General features: G+C 31.9%; 1 pseudogene across 1 annotated transcript; it reads left to right on the forward strand.

Moving 5' to 3' along the window:
• Positions 1 to 2,870: 2,870 nt before the first annotated feature.
• On the forward strand, positions 2,871 to 13,702 carry LOC144551798 (putative pectinesterase/pectinesterase inhibitor 13; annotated as a pseudogene). Its single transcript, XR_013510873.1, has 5 exons — positions 2,871 to 3,704; positions 3,866 to 3,888; positions 11,970 to 12,137; positions 12,461 to 12,625; positions 12,766 to 13,702. The product of XR_013510873.1 is annotated as a putative pectinesterase/pectinesterase inhibitor 13 (transcript).
• The last annotated feature ends 3,842 nt before the right edge of the window (positions 13,703 to 17,544 follow it).

Raw genomic sequence — 17,544 nt, forward strand, 5'->3', positions numbered from 1 at the left:
TGATCTGAAAATTCTGGACCATCCAAAAACAGTGATTTTCAATAAATCTAAAAAAATAGTAAAAAAAATTTCAAAAAATGTAAAATTTGGTCTCCAAACATATATTAATATGGAGAACAAGATGAACAGTTCGGATCGACCGTTAGAATTTGAAAACTCGAATATAGAGCTGTAACACGGTACCAAATCGTAATATGCATAGTATCATAGACTCACTCATAATATAATGTAAAAGAGAGTCAATTAAGATACGGGTTAAATATGGAAAGAAAAACATTTTTGGTAAAAGTAAAAAATAAGAGCCAGAAACTTATGAGCTAATGTAATTTATGTTTGTGTAATTTCACATTAGATCTTGATTGGTGAAAGATAGGACTGCTAATGAGCCGAGTTAGCTCGAGTTATGGCTAACTCGAATTCAACTTAGAAGATTGTGAGGCGACTTGACTCGAGTGGGGAATACCAAGCCGAGCTGGCTCGCTAACTCGAACTCAACTCGCGAGTAACTCGAGTTGGCTCGTAACTCGTGAGCCAACTCGTTTAAGATGTTAAAATGTTGAATATTTAAGTTTGGAACTGACGACTGTTGTGTTGTACTAATACAATCTACATCGATTTAACAAACAATCCATAAATTTATCAAACAATCCACATTCCACAACAATTTAACAAACAATCCACAAATTAAAAACATGTCAGTAATCATTTAACAAAAGAGAAAACTACATATCTTCAATCTTCCACATTCCCCAACAATTTAACAAACAATCCACAAATTAAAAACATCTCAGTAAGCATTTAACAAAAGAAAAAGGTACATATCTTCAGACTTCGCCTTTCAACCTAGAAAAAGAGCAAGAGAAAAAAAAATGATGAATGCAAATGATGCTTGATAGAATGATAGGTCCTTTATAAGAATTAATAGGCAAAAATAAAACATATCATATCATCATACCATACAACAAGAGAAAGTGGAAGTCATAGGGTCTGAGCCAACTAGAGATAAATAAAAGAAAACCATAAGAATCTAGGAAGCTGATATGAGTACCCGCGCTACAATATCCGCACCTAAACTGTCATAACTATTTGTGGGGACCAAACTGCTATAACTGCACTTAAGATCTGTAACTTTTTTTTTTTAATATTAATAGTCAAATCTTGAAGTATGTAGTCCAAAGAACACAAGTATTTATATCTATATAGTAAACAATGTAAATGATAAATTAATTATTTTTAAATAATCGTACCCGCACCTAAACTGTCATAATTGCTTGTGAGGACCGCAACTGTTCCAGATCTGTAACTTTATTTTAAAATATTAATAGTCAAATCTTGAAGTATATAGTTTAAAGAACACAAGTATTTATATCTATATAGTAAACAATGTAAATGATAAATTAATTATTTTTAAATAATCGTACCCGCACTTTTTTTTGAAATTTCTGATGTCGTACCCGCATTTAAACTACCATAATTGCTTGTGGGGACCGCAACCGTTCTAGATCCATAACTTTTTTTTAATATTAATAGTCAAATCTTGAAGTATATAGTTCAAAGAACACAAGTATTTATATCTATATAGTAAACAACGTCGTAATTTTTACATAACTGCTTGTGGAGACCTAAACTGCCATAATATTGTAATTTGATCCCTTCTCTTTTTACATATGACACTGAAAGTATTAATATCTAAGTATTGAAAGTATTTATATCTATGCACTGAAATATTTATTTTTATGAGGTCAACTATTTTTGTTAGAGAAATGTTGACGCAGAATTAGTGCCGAGGCTTTGAAAGGGTGCTGCTGGAATTTTAGAATAATAATTAGTTAAGACTATATAATATCTTTTTAGAATAATAATTAGTGGACACAATATAATTAGTTGGGACCATAATACATTATTTCTCTAAATGCAGTTACTGTAGCGCGGGTACTGTGCGGGTGCGGGTACTATAGCGAAGGTACAGAAATAATTATTCAAGAATCTAATAGAACCCAATCTTGTAAAATCCATCCAATACTTAAGCCATGTACAACCCTGTTTCGACTCTAGTGTTAATGCGCTGCATGAAGTAAAGCCCGCTCTGTAAATATATTTAACCCAGACATAAGCCACACAAAAAGTAGTATTTTTTTTTACCAAACGGAGAAAAATCTGGCCGTCTCCAGTCTCTGAGTTTTGAGCAATTAATATGGTAACTTGTACTATTTATTTTATTTTATTTTATTATTATACTCTTTCTTATCTCTTTGAGCATAAAAGATTGTGAATGATATTACTATACTCTTTCTTATCTCTCTGAGCATAAAATATTGTGAATAATATTATTATACTTTTTCTTATCTCTCTGAGCATAAAAGGTTGTGAATGATATTTGTTGAAATCAAATGCAGCTTCTAATGTTTTCACTGAAAGATGAAGAAGCAAGTTTATTACGATTGCCTCATGATCATTCAATCTTGTAAAATCCATCCAATAGAAAAATATGAGGTTAAAAATTCTTCCATTGAAGATATTTTTTTTTCATTATATTATAAAATCATGAATTGTAAATTTTAAAAGTTGCAACGATAATATGGTTAGTAATTTAACATAGTTAGTAGTCCGGTTCATGCTCCGGGTCTATGAACATACATACCCTATTAACCGTCACGATCTCTCACTCTCAAGTCGCTCAACCCCCTTTGCCCACTATGCTCTCTCTTCCCCAATTCCAATCCTCTGTTTAAATACTTATCAGCTTCTCTCTCCTTCTTTCAAACCTAAATAAACTACCAAAACCAACAATCCCAAAGAAGAAAAAAAAACACAAATACCCAATTTCACCTCCTAAATCATAAGCTCGGAAAAGAGAACAACTATCAATCATGTCGACCTCAATCCAAACGGTGTCGTCAGTCGCGAAAGTAGCTGAATTAATGGTTGGAGTTTTAATATTAATCTTCATACTATTTGTCTTGTTGGTATTTATATACCTCTATGCGAGACGGTACCCAGGCGCAATACCAATTTTCGGCCGGGTCAGGGCCCGACTTATTTTCCCTTCGGTCGAACCAGTGAGAAGTGTTGAAGCAACAGCGCTGCCATGTGGCCTTGACCCTAAGTCTATAGAATCGCTCCCCTTCATAGTTTTCAAACCTGAAGATTTTGAAAACAGAGGAATTGATTGCGCGGTGTGTTTGTCGGAGGTTTGCAATGGAGAGAAGGCAAGAATTCTACCCAAGTGCAATCATGGATTTCATTTGGATTGCATAGACATGTGGTTCTTTTCCCACTCTACATGTCCGTTATGCCGATGCCCCGTGGTCGATGATGTGGTGCCATCCCGACCGGATTATGCCAGCATGGTAAATAGTGCTGACACGGCTGAGTCGGTACCGAATTTTCCCACAAACGTTCTCTTTTGGGGTTCACAAGACCAAATTAGAAGCGGGGTCGCACCACGATTGCCAAGACCGGAAGAAATTTCCATCGTGGAAATCCCAAGACAGCCGGCCGAGAATCCGGTGATTACATCACCGGCATCGCCATCAGTGGATGAGACGAAATCGCTTACCCCAACAAGGGTTCGTTCATTTAGTAGGCTTCTAATGAGGGGAAGCAGGGGAATTATGATTGGAAATTCTTGTAATCCTAGAACTGGAGGTGATGATATCGAATTAGGGCTCGGAGCATCGGCCGCGGCCGAGTCTAGTAGCCCGGTAGGCACCGCAAGCTCATGAGTAAAATATTTTTCTGTTTTTCTTTTATTCATTTTTTATTTTATTTTTTGTAATTTTTCACACGATTTAGTTGTTTATTTTTTTTCTGTAGTGGGGTAAATTTGTTTGTTTTATTTTTGCTATTTGTATTTTTTTATCAGATAGAAACATGTACAGAGGCGAGGTTACTGAACATTTGAGTTTCAAGGGTCTATAAAGAACAATTGTAAATCTATTTGTATTTTTGCTTAGTATGTTTTATTTGCAAGTATGACTTAATCCTATATTCCTATTCCTAGGAAGGAAGAAAGTGAATTGAGATTCTCTTTCTTTCCCATTTCTTTGACCGTTGACATATTCTCATAATTTTTTTTTTTTTTGAAAGAACTGACAGATGCTGGACATATTCTCGTATTAAGGTTAGAAAAAAGGCGGTTGTAGTCGATAGGGGTGTCAATGATACCCGTTTAGCTGTTTACCCGATCCGTACCGTATTCGATAAGACGGATATGGGTAAGGAATTTTTTCCGTTAGCTTATTGGATATGCCGTATGGGTATGGGTAAGGATTTTTTTTCATTAGCTAAATGGATAAGGGTACGGGTAAAAGCTATTTCGTATCCATTACTCTATAGAGTAATTATATAAAATATAATAATATGATAATATTTGAGCAATAATTAGTAAGTACTTTTATTATTTAGTATATTATTTTTGTTGTAAGAAAAATATTAAACATATTATTTTTATTTGTATGTTTTGTTCTTTAATTAAATAATTAATTTTTTCGAAAGATATATTTTTGTTTTTGAATTTTCTTGTTTTATAAAAAAATCTAATTTAGTTGAAATTGATTGTACAATTATTTTTATTTTTATTTTTTCATTAGTAATATCATTGTATATGTGCGAAATAAATGAATTTTGATGTTCTATTTGTAAAATATAATAAAACTAATTATTATAGTCGTATTATCCGTTATTCACCCGCTACTGTTTCGTTACCCGATAATTTTAATGGGTAAGGGTGGGGTAGGATAAGATCAAATCTTAATGAGTAAGGGTAGGGTGTGAGTAAGATTATTCTTAGTGGGTATGGATATGAAAATGTTTCAACCCTACCCGTATCGTACCCATTGACACCCCTATAGTCGACCAGCCTTTCAATCTTTTTTTATGGCAAACAATGGAAAGAAAAAGTATCACAAATAAATAAAATTTGCTGGCTTCTGTATGTAGGACCCGGAAAAAAAAATCCAACAAAAAAAAGTACCACAAAAAAATGAAAAGCAAATAAATATAATTTGTTGGCCTCTGTATATACGGAAAAAGAAACCATGATATTTCTACAATGGTAATTCTAATGTATTTAGATAAAACAAACATTATTCAAATTTAGAAAATAAAATTATAGAGTTAGGGAGTGCAACTAATTTGGATTGATTTAAAAGATGTTTATTTTTCATCAAATAATTAAAAAAATTAACAATGAAGTTTTAATGACTTTATGATCAATGATCAATCAAATTTCAAATCGACTCAAATTTGCTACACACTCTATCTAAATAGAGATATGCTACCATGATTTGCAAATTAAAGTGGGTGTTTTAATTTGCGCTGATATCTCTAGTTTTTTCAAATAGTCTCCGAACTTCTCAACATGTTCTTCATATTGAAATGTGTTTGGAGACCAAATTTTACATTTTTTGAAAAAAATTTACTTTTTTTTTAGAATTTTTCAAAATAAGTGTTTTTTTATTAAAAAATAAGTTAATTTTCTGAATTTTTTTTTAATGAAAAACACTGATTTTGAAAAATTCTAAAAAAAATAGTAATAAATTTTCAAAAAAAAATATAAAATTTGGTCTCCAAGTACATTTCAATATGAATAACATGTTGAGAAGTTCGGAGGCTATTTGAACTTAAAAACTAGAGATATGAGCGCAAATTAAAACACTCAATTTAATTTACAAAACATGGTAGTCTATCTCATCTAAATAATTGCGACCCATCTATAATTTTAATTTTTAATTTAAATAATATTTATTAAATATATACATCATAAGAATTTGATATATCATAAAACTTGAATGTACGTTAGAATTATTCTTTTATAAATAAGAATAAGGCACGATGTTTGGGAAAACAGAAATCATCTTAATAGAGTGCTTAATATTTATTTCAAAATACTGGTATAGAATTTGATTATGTGATAATACCTTGTTTGGATGGAGAGCAGAGAAAGGGAATAGAGGTGAAAAATAGAAGGGAATGAAATGAAATAAAAAAAAGATTAACATATTAAAAAAAATTTATATTTAAATGATTAATGAGAAAAAATAATTAAAATTTTTTCTTTCCGTCTTATTTCTTATTTGATTAATTAAAATTTAGAAAGTTAACAAGAAATCAGTAGCTGTTGGAGGTTTGTGATAAAGAAACTTAAAAAGTAAAATATAGGAGTAGACCATTTGTATCATTTTTTTCTTAAAATATTTACAATAAAATTTATTTCTATCTGTTATACTTTGAAAAAAAAATTAATTATATTAATTATAATAATACAATGTTAAACCTTCACCTCTGATATAATTTATATCCTTCCCTGACTCTCCAAACAAGGTGTAGCAGAAATTGACGTTGACATAAACTTTATTTAATTTAATACAACAGAAAACCTATTTGGAATTAAATCATGGAGAAGTCACCAAATCCACATAACTTGAAAACTGCTCCAAACAGCAAAAACCAAACCCCCTCAGGCTCAGCTTAACTGTTGGAAATACAATTAATCAACAATTTGCTGACCAAAATAAAACATCTCCACCGTTTATCTTGACTGAAATGTTTTATTGAACGAAATTCAAAGCAGACGAACGGTTCAGATCCAATGGGTCACTGTCTGTGTTAAGATGGCGACACGTGTGAATATAAAATATTAAACGGTCGATGTCATGTTGATGACTGGATGGATGTAGGTTTGAAGAAGATAACCTTCCAAAACTGTCAGTTTCAGAGTACATTGCAATTTGTCACAGTTTGGGGGCGAGGATTGCAATTTGGAGATTCTTTTCTTTTCTATATGAAGGGGAAAGTTTTGATTTTGCTTCTCAGATTAAAACTTGGAAGGATTAGGATTAGCACAACATCATCTTCAGTCGTCATCTCAAACTTGTTTTTTCTTCTTAATTTCTGATCTTATTTATTCAAGTCCATAAAATCATTGATATCAGTACATGTCCTGAACATGTGATGGCACTGTTACAGATTTTATTGAGAGAATACAATTATAGATTTTAAACCTCGGAGTTTATTTAATCACATGCCCTGTTCAAATGAACTGTTTGAGGATTTTATTTTATTTTTGTGGCCCTTCAAAGTTCACAACGAATTAGTATTTTTCAGTGTTCTAAATTGCGCACTATAGCAACGCAATAGCGGCGCTCTAATGTTTTTGGACTTTTAACGCTAAGCTATATGATAAAAGTGCGCTATTGCTAAGCTAATGCTAAGCTATGATTCAATATAAATATTGTAATTCTTTTTTTATTCAGAAACATATGCCCACATATGCTAAATACTACTAAATCCCTTTATCTCCATCAAAACAATTTCTTTTGTAATTCAGGATCAAAATTCAAAACACAACAGCACCATGATTTATTTTCTTCTTCCACTTGGAGAGTGATGGATAAAAAAGTTTAAATGAGAGATAAGGAATTAGATATGATGAGGAGATAAAAGGGAGAAGCAACAGGTCTTAAAGTGTCCCCACACTTTGACTGAAGGTGACTTGGCTTGTGATATTTGTAGCGCCATCTTAAGTCTTAACCCTTGAATCATGATTAAAGCTTATCTTGGTTTTGGTCACCTAAATATATATATTTAAAAAAAAATAACAGGGGTAGGGTTTTGGTGCAAAAGATTTTGGATAAATAATATTTAAAGCTGGATCTAAACCATCCGATTGGTACTAAATTTTACACTAACAGTTTAGATTCAAGAAGTCTTTTAAATTTATTAAGTTTTAAATTTTTGCACGAATCTCAACACAAAATCGTCCGATTAGTGCTACAATTTATACAAACAGTTTAGAATCATAAAACAGTTTAAGTTTATTAGGTTCTAAATTGTTCACACAAATCTCAAATCTCAATGCAGATCGAATGGTTTGGAATCGATTGTGGATAAAATTTGTCCAAAATATATTGGACAAAATCCAATTCCAAATATGAATGAAGATCATAGGTGGGAATATCATTTTCTTCGTTGGTAAATCCAATTGGAACGATATGTATTTATATTCTTTATAGGTTATCTTCTCTTGACCCTGAAAGAAAGGAAATTGGGTACATCTGCTCAAGATATGCCGTTTTCTATGGTGTCATCATCAGCAAATATTGCCAAAAACATAGTTATACAGTGCAAGTCCTTGTATTATTTGATTTAATTTGATCCAAGTTGATTATTCGGGAAAGAGCGAGATAATAGACAGTTTGTGTGGTTGTATTGGCCCAAAATATTTGTAAAATTGACACCAATTATATAATCAATTCTCATGTCGGATAATAATAATTACAACCAATTAAGAACCACGTCCATTTGTATTAAATACTTTCCATATAAAATTATAAGTTTGACATTAACAATTATTAACAGATTTTGACCCTCATCTCATAATTAACACAAAACATATAAACATTAACTTTTCCCTTGTGAAGTTGCATTTTTTTTTTTTTTTTTTTTTGCAAATGAGCCCGTAGGCACATTAAAGTTGTATTGGTGATAAATAAAGAAAATGTTTCATTTATGATTAGTAGCTAGCTAAAATTTACATGAAGCGTGCTAATTTTTTCTCTTGTTAAATTACGGTGTCTACTTTGATTTGTATTTTTTTTTTGGTAACTCAATGAATCTAAAATGTTTTTCTTTACATGAAACATATATATTAATTTTACACTCTTGTTAAATTATGGGGTCTACTTTGATTTTTTTTTTTTTTGTAATTAACTCAATAAATCTAAACTAGAATTTGAGTAAAACATAATTTCTTTACATAAACATAATAAGTTTACACTCTTGTTAAATTAAGGTGCATAATTTTTTTTGTATCTTTTTGGGAAAATCAATATGTATATCTACACTAGAATTTACCTCATGTCTTCAATATCTCATCATATCTCATATTGTATATCTTCGTTTTCAAAGTCCAAACTGTCGGTCCGAACTGCTCAATATGATGTCCATACTAACATATGCTTGGAATAAAATTTTATAATTTTTGCAATTTTTTTACTATTTTTTAAGATAGGTACAAAATCACTGTATCTGGACCGTTCAAAAATAGTGATTTTCTGCCTATCTAAAAAAATAGTAAAAAAATTTCAAAAATTATAAAATTTTATTCTATGCATATGTTAGTATTGACATCATATTGAGCGATTCGATTCGAATCGACATATTGGACTTTTGTTAAATTACAGAGCCTAGCTTGATTTGTATTTTTTTGGATATTTCAATAAATCTAAACTAGAATTTAAGTAAAAACAGATTATTCTCTTTACATGAAACGTATTAAATTTGCACTCTTGTTAAACTACAGAGTCTAGTTTGATTGTATTTCTTTTTTATAACTCAATAAATTTGAACTAGAATTTGAGTATAAACTGATTCTCTCTATACGAAGCAAACTAATTTTGTATTCTTGTTGAATGATGGTGTCCAGTTTGATTTTTATTTTTTTATTATAACTCAATAAATCTAAACTAGAAATAGAGTAAACTGATTTTCTTTACATGAAACACCGAAATTTTTAAATATACCATACTTTCAAAAAAAATAAACCAAACAACCACAACTTCTGAAAATTTCGATTTTTGACATGGCCGCATCCCCTAGGTGCGGCCACCTCTTTTTGGGCCGCATCTAGGGGATGCGGCCACCCCTTTTTTTTTTCCGTTCAAATTGAACTGCACGAAGAAGAGAAAAAAGCAAAAAAAAAAAAAAAAAAAAAAAAAGGTGGCCGCATTTTGGGAATGCGGCCATGTCAAAATTCGAAATTTTGAGAAAAAGTGGTGGTTTGGTTTTTTTTTTTTGTATAATGGTATATTTAAAAATTTTGGCATGAAACATATAGTTTGGAAAGAAAATCAATGACTCGTGAATTAGATCATTTTTAACAGCTTAAATTCGATCTTCATTTAATATCTATTTATATACTTTGAAGTCAAGCTCACCAAAACACTTGATGAACATAAAAAAACACCCCAATTCTACCCGGAATTACTTCATAAAACCATTGAAAGTTCACCATTAATATTGTTTTAATTATTTGATGGATGTCTTTCGAATTGATTCATATTTAATGCATGCTCTATCTAAATAATTGAGCACATGTACAATTTTAATTTGTTGGTTCAAACAATAGTTTTTTTTAAAATACGTGTCTCATAAGAATTAAATGTACACATAATTAAGTTGAATTTACGCAAAAATTATTATCATAACATTTGCATGGGTGAACAATAATGTGAACTCGGGAATAACACTAATTTAGAACCCTATTTTGTGTTTGAACACAATTTCAAATGCTCTATCTCTTTTGAATTAGCGGCTATTCTATTATTCGAACAAAATATTAGATTTGCGGCTAACCCAAACGCCACATCCATATGACTATTGAACATGTAAATAGCAAACAGCTGTACAGCTACAAAAGACAGGCACTTTTCGCGAAGATAAAAAGTGATTTTTCGTGACGGAATACCGTCATAAACGTGTTTTTTCTATTTGCAACGGTACTTTTCGCGACGGAGTTCTGTCATAAATGCATTTTTTTCTCTCACGAAAAGTGTCTACTTTGTTGTTGATGTAATAATCTAATTAATAAAACTTCCGAGGGACTTTAGGGTGAAAACAACAAATATCTTTCCGGATTCCTTGACATATTGACGGCAAAATCAAAATAGTGCTAATTGTTTATTGAAAATAATAAAATTAAATTTCAGCTTCGTAAATTCAAGGTGGTGCATTTTTGTGACGTAATGTCAGACAAGGTGCTTTTCAATCGTAAAACTTTCGGATGTTAAAGTTTGAAATAGTTGTTGACAACTGTTTCAGCACTTTCAAAAATTAAACCTTGAAAAGACAACGCCGCGGGCCATGTCCATCTCTTAATTTGTCATTATTAATGTTAAATATCTATCTTTATATTTGAAAGATACAGCAAAATTTGGTTATATGAAATTTTTAGTACAGGAGGAGACGCATGTGTTATATTTGTCATATGTTTTGGGGATATTTTTAGTTCTGTTCGGACAAAGATGGTTTTCCGTAGCGTATGAAAAATAAATAGAACATAGCTAGGTCACAAACCGTATTGTTGTAGAGGCAACGGTTTTGTTGTGGAAACAAAACCAATTTTGAGTGATGCTTCTATGGACATAAGGACCTATTTGTAAAATGAACATATTTTTATTTGTAAAGTTCAAACAGTCGATCCGAACCGTTCATCTTGTTCTGAATATTAATATTTGCTTGGAGACCAAATTTTAAATTTTTCTGAATTTGTTTACTATTTATTAAGATGTATACAAAAAATATCAAATTCAGACCATTGAATTTTGTACCCATCTTAATAAATAGTAAAAAAATTCATAAAAATGTAAAATTTGGTCTCCAAGCACATATTAATATGGAGAACAAGATGAACGGTTCGGATCGACTGTTTGAACTTTCAAAATAAAAATATGTTCATTTTACAAATAGGTCCTTATGTCCATAGAAGTCTTTGCCTTATTTTTATGATGCCTGAAAAGGATCAAATGTCTCTTGCTTGCTTACGGACTTTCATAAAAGAAATGTCTCTCTTTTTGTGTGTGCTTTTTTTAATTGTAATACATTATGCAATTAATTACATTTTTTCAATGAATTTTCATTATTTAACACTGTTTAGATCACACTGTTCTGATCATGCTCCTTCAGCAAATAGGTCTCACTGTTCTAATAACAAATCATGATGAGATTATGGTAGTCTCTCTGCTCCTCTCCCCTTCGCCTTCTCCAGCTACCACCTCGTCTAGCTCTTTCTCAGCCTCCTCCTCCTCCTCCACCTCCACCACCCTCTAATACCACTTTTTATATTCTTTTCTTTTTAGCATGTACCTTTTCTATTCTCAAAATACACTTAGTAACCCCCACAACCTGCAAGAAGAGAGAGAGAGAGGAAATATAACTATGTAGCAATTCAAACACACCAGAAAGTAAAGTTTAACTCAATCTTTGTGCTTGACGTTATCGGAATCAGAGAGGAGGAGCATTCTAGGGGATTATGAGAGCAAACTTAGGCCTAATGTCACAGTTGCACAGGATGGAACTGGGAATTTCACAACAATATCAGCTGCATTGGCTGCAATACCGGAGAAATATAATGGAAGGTGAGTATATGTATTCTTCTCCATGCCTGTTCTATATATCACATATTCGTACCAGCAATTCTGGTAATTTGATCAAATTAAGTGATCCTATTGATTGGGAATGCATCTATCATGTGAAACTCAGTTTTGAGAATTTGGACTGTGTAATTTTCCCTAAGAAAATCAAGCACATATGTATGTATGTATGTATGTATGTATATATATATATATATATATATATAAAGCTCGAATTGTTTACGATGATTAACTTTTTATATGATTGTCAAGTAAATTAACAAGTTTGGAGGTTCTGATTGTGTTTTTCCCACATCGATCTCTTAAAGGTACGTGATATATGTGAAGGAAGGAGTGTATGAGGAGACAGTAAATGTGCAAAAGAGGATGGTAAATGTGACAATGTATGGCGATGGATCCTCTAAAATTAACTATCATTACTGGTAGCAAGAACACCGTAGATGGCACCAGGATGTGGTTGACCGCAACTGTATGTAAGTAATATATAATTTTTGTTCTTCTTAAACTAGTATCAACTCAACTGATACTACAGGAATAAGTTTAGCTCGATTTGCGAGGAAATGGTCAACCTCGATCACTTTATTTGTTTCACCAATGAATTTCCTTTTCATAGCTGTATCTGGTGATGGCTTCATCGGCATCGGTCTCAGATTTCACAACACGGCTGGCCCCGAAAAGAACCAAGCAGCGGCATTGCGCGTGATGGCCGACAAAACCATCTTTCTATCATGCTTCATGGAAGGTTATCAAGGCACACTCCATGATCAGGCCTATCGCCAGTTCTACCGTTACTGCGTGATCAAAGGCACCATCCATTTAGTTTTTGGAGATGCTGCTGCTGTTTTCCAGCAATGCATCTTCTTAATTCGTCACCCTCTTCTCTCGCAATCCACCATTTTAGCAGCTCAAGCAAGGTCCGATGGCCAGCAAACAACAGGGTTTGTAATTCACAGGTGTAAAATCCTTCCTGACCCAAGCCTTCATTCAGACAATACCAGTTACAGCTGGAACAACTATCTAGGCCAGCCATGGAAGAAATTTTCAAGGCTAGTCATTATGGAATCGCATATCGGGGCAATCGTGCACCCGGAAGGGTACACACCTTAGGAGGGTGAGGATGAGAAACAGTCTACTCTTTATTATGACGAGTATGGAAATATTGGCGGCGGTTCCAATTTATCAAAGCGGGTGAAATGGCCTGGTTTTCATGCTATCAGCCCTAAGGAGGCGAAGCGGTACACGGTTGGGAGATTTCTTATTTTCTTCATGGCAGTTCTTGGATTCAGGCTATAGGTGTACCAGTTAAGCTTGGGCTCTATCGGCATGTGACATAGGATGACTTGTGTTGAGTTTTCCTTGTCAAGTATGAGTTGTTGTACATAAGAGAAGGTAGTAGGCAAATAAATAACATAAGAAAAAAGAAAAAGGAAAAGATGACTCGTTTTTGGGATTTTTTTTCCTTCTTTTCCTAACAAAGCGTTGTAAAGAATATATACAAAGCTCTAGTTTACTGATACTGACATTACCCTATCAAAACATCTTATCCATTTAACTAGAGACATAATTTTTTTCAGTAATTAATCTGACAACATGACTTGGGAGTCATGCAGCCATATTTTGATTTGTTTGACGATAATTTCTGTTGGCAAAAAACCTTCAATAATAAATATATTAAGACAACATGAATTGGAGTTGACTGAAACAAATATGATCCTCAGTTTTTTTTTTTTTTTTTTTTTTTTTTTTTTTTTTTTTAATGAGCATCTGGTTTTGCAGTACAGATGGAGTTTGCTTTTGTAGGCCTACTGCACAGTTGTTTAAAACCAATTAATGAGATGTAGGACATTTAAGACGACTAATAGGTTGGGCTTTCTAATAAAAGCCCATGTATTACATACAGGCCCATGTTAGCATGTAGAATTAATTTTATTTTGTATGATGTATGTTTTTAACCGAATTGAGTTTGACGCTTGAAAATCGATTTGTCTTTCTACTTTTTTTATCCCCAAAAAGTTTGTAGGCTGGATTCACAATAATTAGCTAAAAACTGGTAGCAGATGAGGCAAATTTACTAATTAACCTTTTAATTTCCTCCAATCTTTTCTTTTTTTTTTCTTCTATTTTATGATTTTTATCCGTTTTTTTTTTTTTGAAAATAAGATAGGGGTCAAGCCCTAATCTTATATTTTATTGATAAATTAAATATAAGATACAATCAAAAGAGTCAAAAAGCAAGAAATTGCTCAATGAGTATTGAGCAAAGATAAAATAAAAATTACATTTCTTGTACCACTTGACCAACCAACTGAAAAATATGACAAAATTTGTCTCTAAAGATTCGATTGCATCGCTCTCTCAATAATATAAAGATGACAATCATGAAGACTCTTCTCAACTGCATAGGGTATGAAGAATAGCACACAATGGTATTGCATTTATCATTTCACCATATCTGTGTGAGAGCAATGGTAAAATCACGGTTTGTAAGGATTTTTATTCGTTTGTTAATTTGCAATTCATGATGTTTTTCTTTTTCCCCTTCACACCTTGCCAAGTACTTGCGAACTAAAATAAAATAAAATGAAAAACGATTTGCCATTCATAGAGATCGAAATGGCACACAAGGTACATCCATCCATTTAGTAGTAAACAAGTTCATGTTTTTTTTGTTAGTTACTTTTTAGAGTATGCTCCTCCAGCTTTCAGAGTTTTAAAACAAAAATATTATGTGAACAAATAAGAAGAAAAGATAAAAGAGAGAAGGGTGTATATTAGTCATGCCTCCGATTAGTAATTTCAACAAGTAAACGAATTGAATCAATCTATTTTTTTTTCCAAAATTTATTATCTAGCTCTCAATTTAATAAACGTTTTTTTGAAGAAAATTTAAATTTAATAAACTTAACATCCTCCTTATTTTCTTTCGTCTTCTTTCTTTTCCTTCTCTTATATTCTGAACTCAGTAGCATACCCTTAGTTGGAGAACGTTGTGAAATGCCTATCTTTTGCATTAACTCAAAAATGAATCTTTTGAGTTAATGAACCTCAACCATTTAATTTTAAACGGAGCTAATCCGGCTCCTACCTATAATAGAGGGGGGGGGGGCCTTTAATATTTGTGCGAATATAGTCCGTACAAATTTTAAAACATATCGGATAATCGAGATGCATTAACTCAGAAGATTTCCTTTTGAGTTAATGAAGAGGATACAAATTTGAAGATTGTGGGAAGTACAACATTAAATTCAATCAGTTAAATTATTTTGAATATAAGTATGTGGATGCATTAATTTTTTAATTATTTAAATATCTCTTTTATGATTTTATCAAACGTCATGCAATTTTTGTATCATTTAATAACACATAAAAATAGTTTAAATTTGCTCTGTTGAAAAAATAAATCATATAATGAAAACATGCACAAATTATTGTTTTCATAGCTCCTTTATATGTATATTATTTTTATGATTGTCAGAGACTTTCGGCCCATTAATTTATCAATGCATTTTTTTTTCTTTCATTTTTTAGCATTTTATTTGTCCATTTATTTGCTTAACCTTTTCTCAATGGTAGTGGGGTTGAGAGGAAAAAAACAACTTCTCAAATAAATCATTTCGGTATTTATATGAATTATTGATGGTTCGTTTTCAAATTTATGTCAATTTAAAAGCAAACGATACAAATATCATTCCTATCATGATATCAAACTGAATCTGTAACATTGGAGACGTGACAAGTGTATATTTATTTTCGTGACCATATTAACTCATACATTTTTTTTATTAAATTTTTTGATACATCTACAATATCTTTTAGATATTATTTTCAAAAATTGAATACGCGTCTTTCTATAAAGAGACTAGAGTTCATGCCACTGAACCTGCAGTTTTTTTTTTCTTTTTTTGAAAAAAGTGGATAACCACCTGTCTCATTAGAAACATAATTGTTCATACAAAGTGAGGGACACAAGTTCATAAAATAAAACTACAATAAGAAGAGAACTGCATAGAAACTAATGACAACTACTACAAAATATAAGGCCATAACTAATACAAAATGTGACTAATCACAAGACTATAAAAGGTAAGTAGAACTATCAATTGAAGAAGAGCTAGAAGCCACAGTAGACGAGTCAGTAGAGGAAGAGAGGGGGATTAAAACTCCATGGTGTCCAATAGTTTGAAATGCAACATCAATATCTGCAATTTCAGCTCGAGCCCTAATATAGTCCGATAAATCAGACCCTTCTAAACCATGACCAGGGTCGGTTTCCTCTGAATTCAATGGACTGCTCGGGGTACTTGAATCCGACATTATTATCAATGGGCCTTCCTAATGCAAAGATGAAACATCCATAGGCAAAATTAATGTTAATTTAAAATAAGAATCATTTAATCTAGCCTTACACCAATAAGAAGTTAATGCAATAATGGCAGAACCAACAGAACTTGGAGATGGAACAAGTGTTTGGTCAAAACAAATTTTATTTCTAGTAAGCCATACTAACCATAAGGTAGCAGCCCTAATCAATTCTACAAGTAAAGAATCATTCAAAGGAATCCAATAGTAAAAAAAGCCATAACTCAGCAATTGTTGTACAATTAAATTGAAAGTTGTTATGATTACTAATCCATGTCCATAAAAAAGAAATGTAGGGGCAGGTCACAAATAAATGGTTCACAGTTTCAGGGGCTCCACAAAATGGACAACCAATGTCTCCATCCTAACCTTTTTTAGCTAAATTACATTTCGTAAGAATCTTATCTTGTCTCAATAACCAAACAAAGATCTTAATTTTTAGAGGGATTTTAGCATGCCATAAGGTAGTAAAATTTTTATAGGGAATACCCCTAAAGGATAACCAAAGATATAGGGAATGAACCGTAAATAATCCAGACGGAGTCCATCTCCAAAATATAGTATCAGGAGAGGAGTCAGTAATAATAGAGTTAGGGAGTAAAGTAGAAGAAAGATGTTGCCATTCCGTATGTAATATGCCTGTGAGTTGTCTATTGAAATGAATTGTAAGATGATTAAAGGAGAAAGCATTGGACACCAGTAGGTGCTGATCAGAGGCAGCCCTAAAGAGATGAGGGTAAAGACAATATAATGCGCACTCCCATGTCCATTGATCTAACCAAAAAAATATACTCTCACCATTATGAATTATCTGACTTATTCCTGTATCATAGACATCTAAGTTGGCTAAAACTCCAGACCAGAAGGAAGAGCAACGATGTACAGATAACCCATTAGTACCATATTTAGCATATAATATTAAATATGATGCCAACTAAGTATGTAATTAATCTTACATTCTACTAATCGAATCATATAAACTACTTGGTTTAATATAATCTCCTTTCCGAGTCATTACTTAGTAATGATTCAT

Source organism: Carex rostrata, chromosome 3 (assembly GCF_964058835.1).
Source record: "Carex rostrata chromosome 3, lpCarRost1.2, whole genome shotgun sequence".
Classification (NCBI taxonomy): Eukaryota; Viridiplantae; Streptophyta; class Magnoliopsida; order Poales; family Cyperaceae; genus Carex; species Carex rostrata.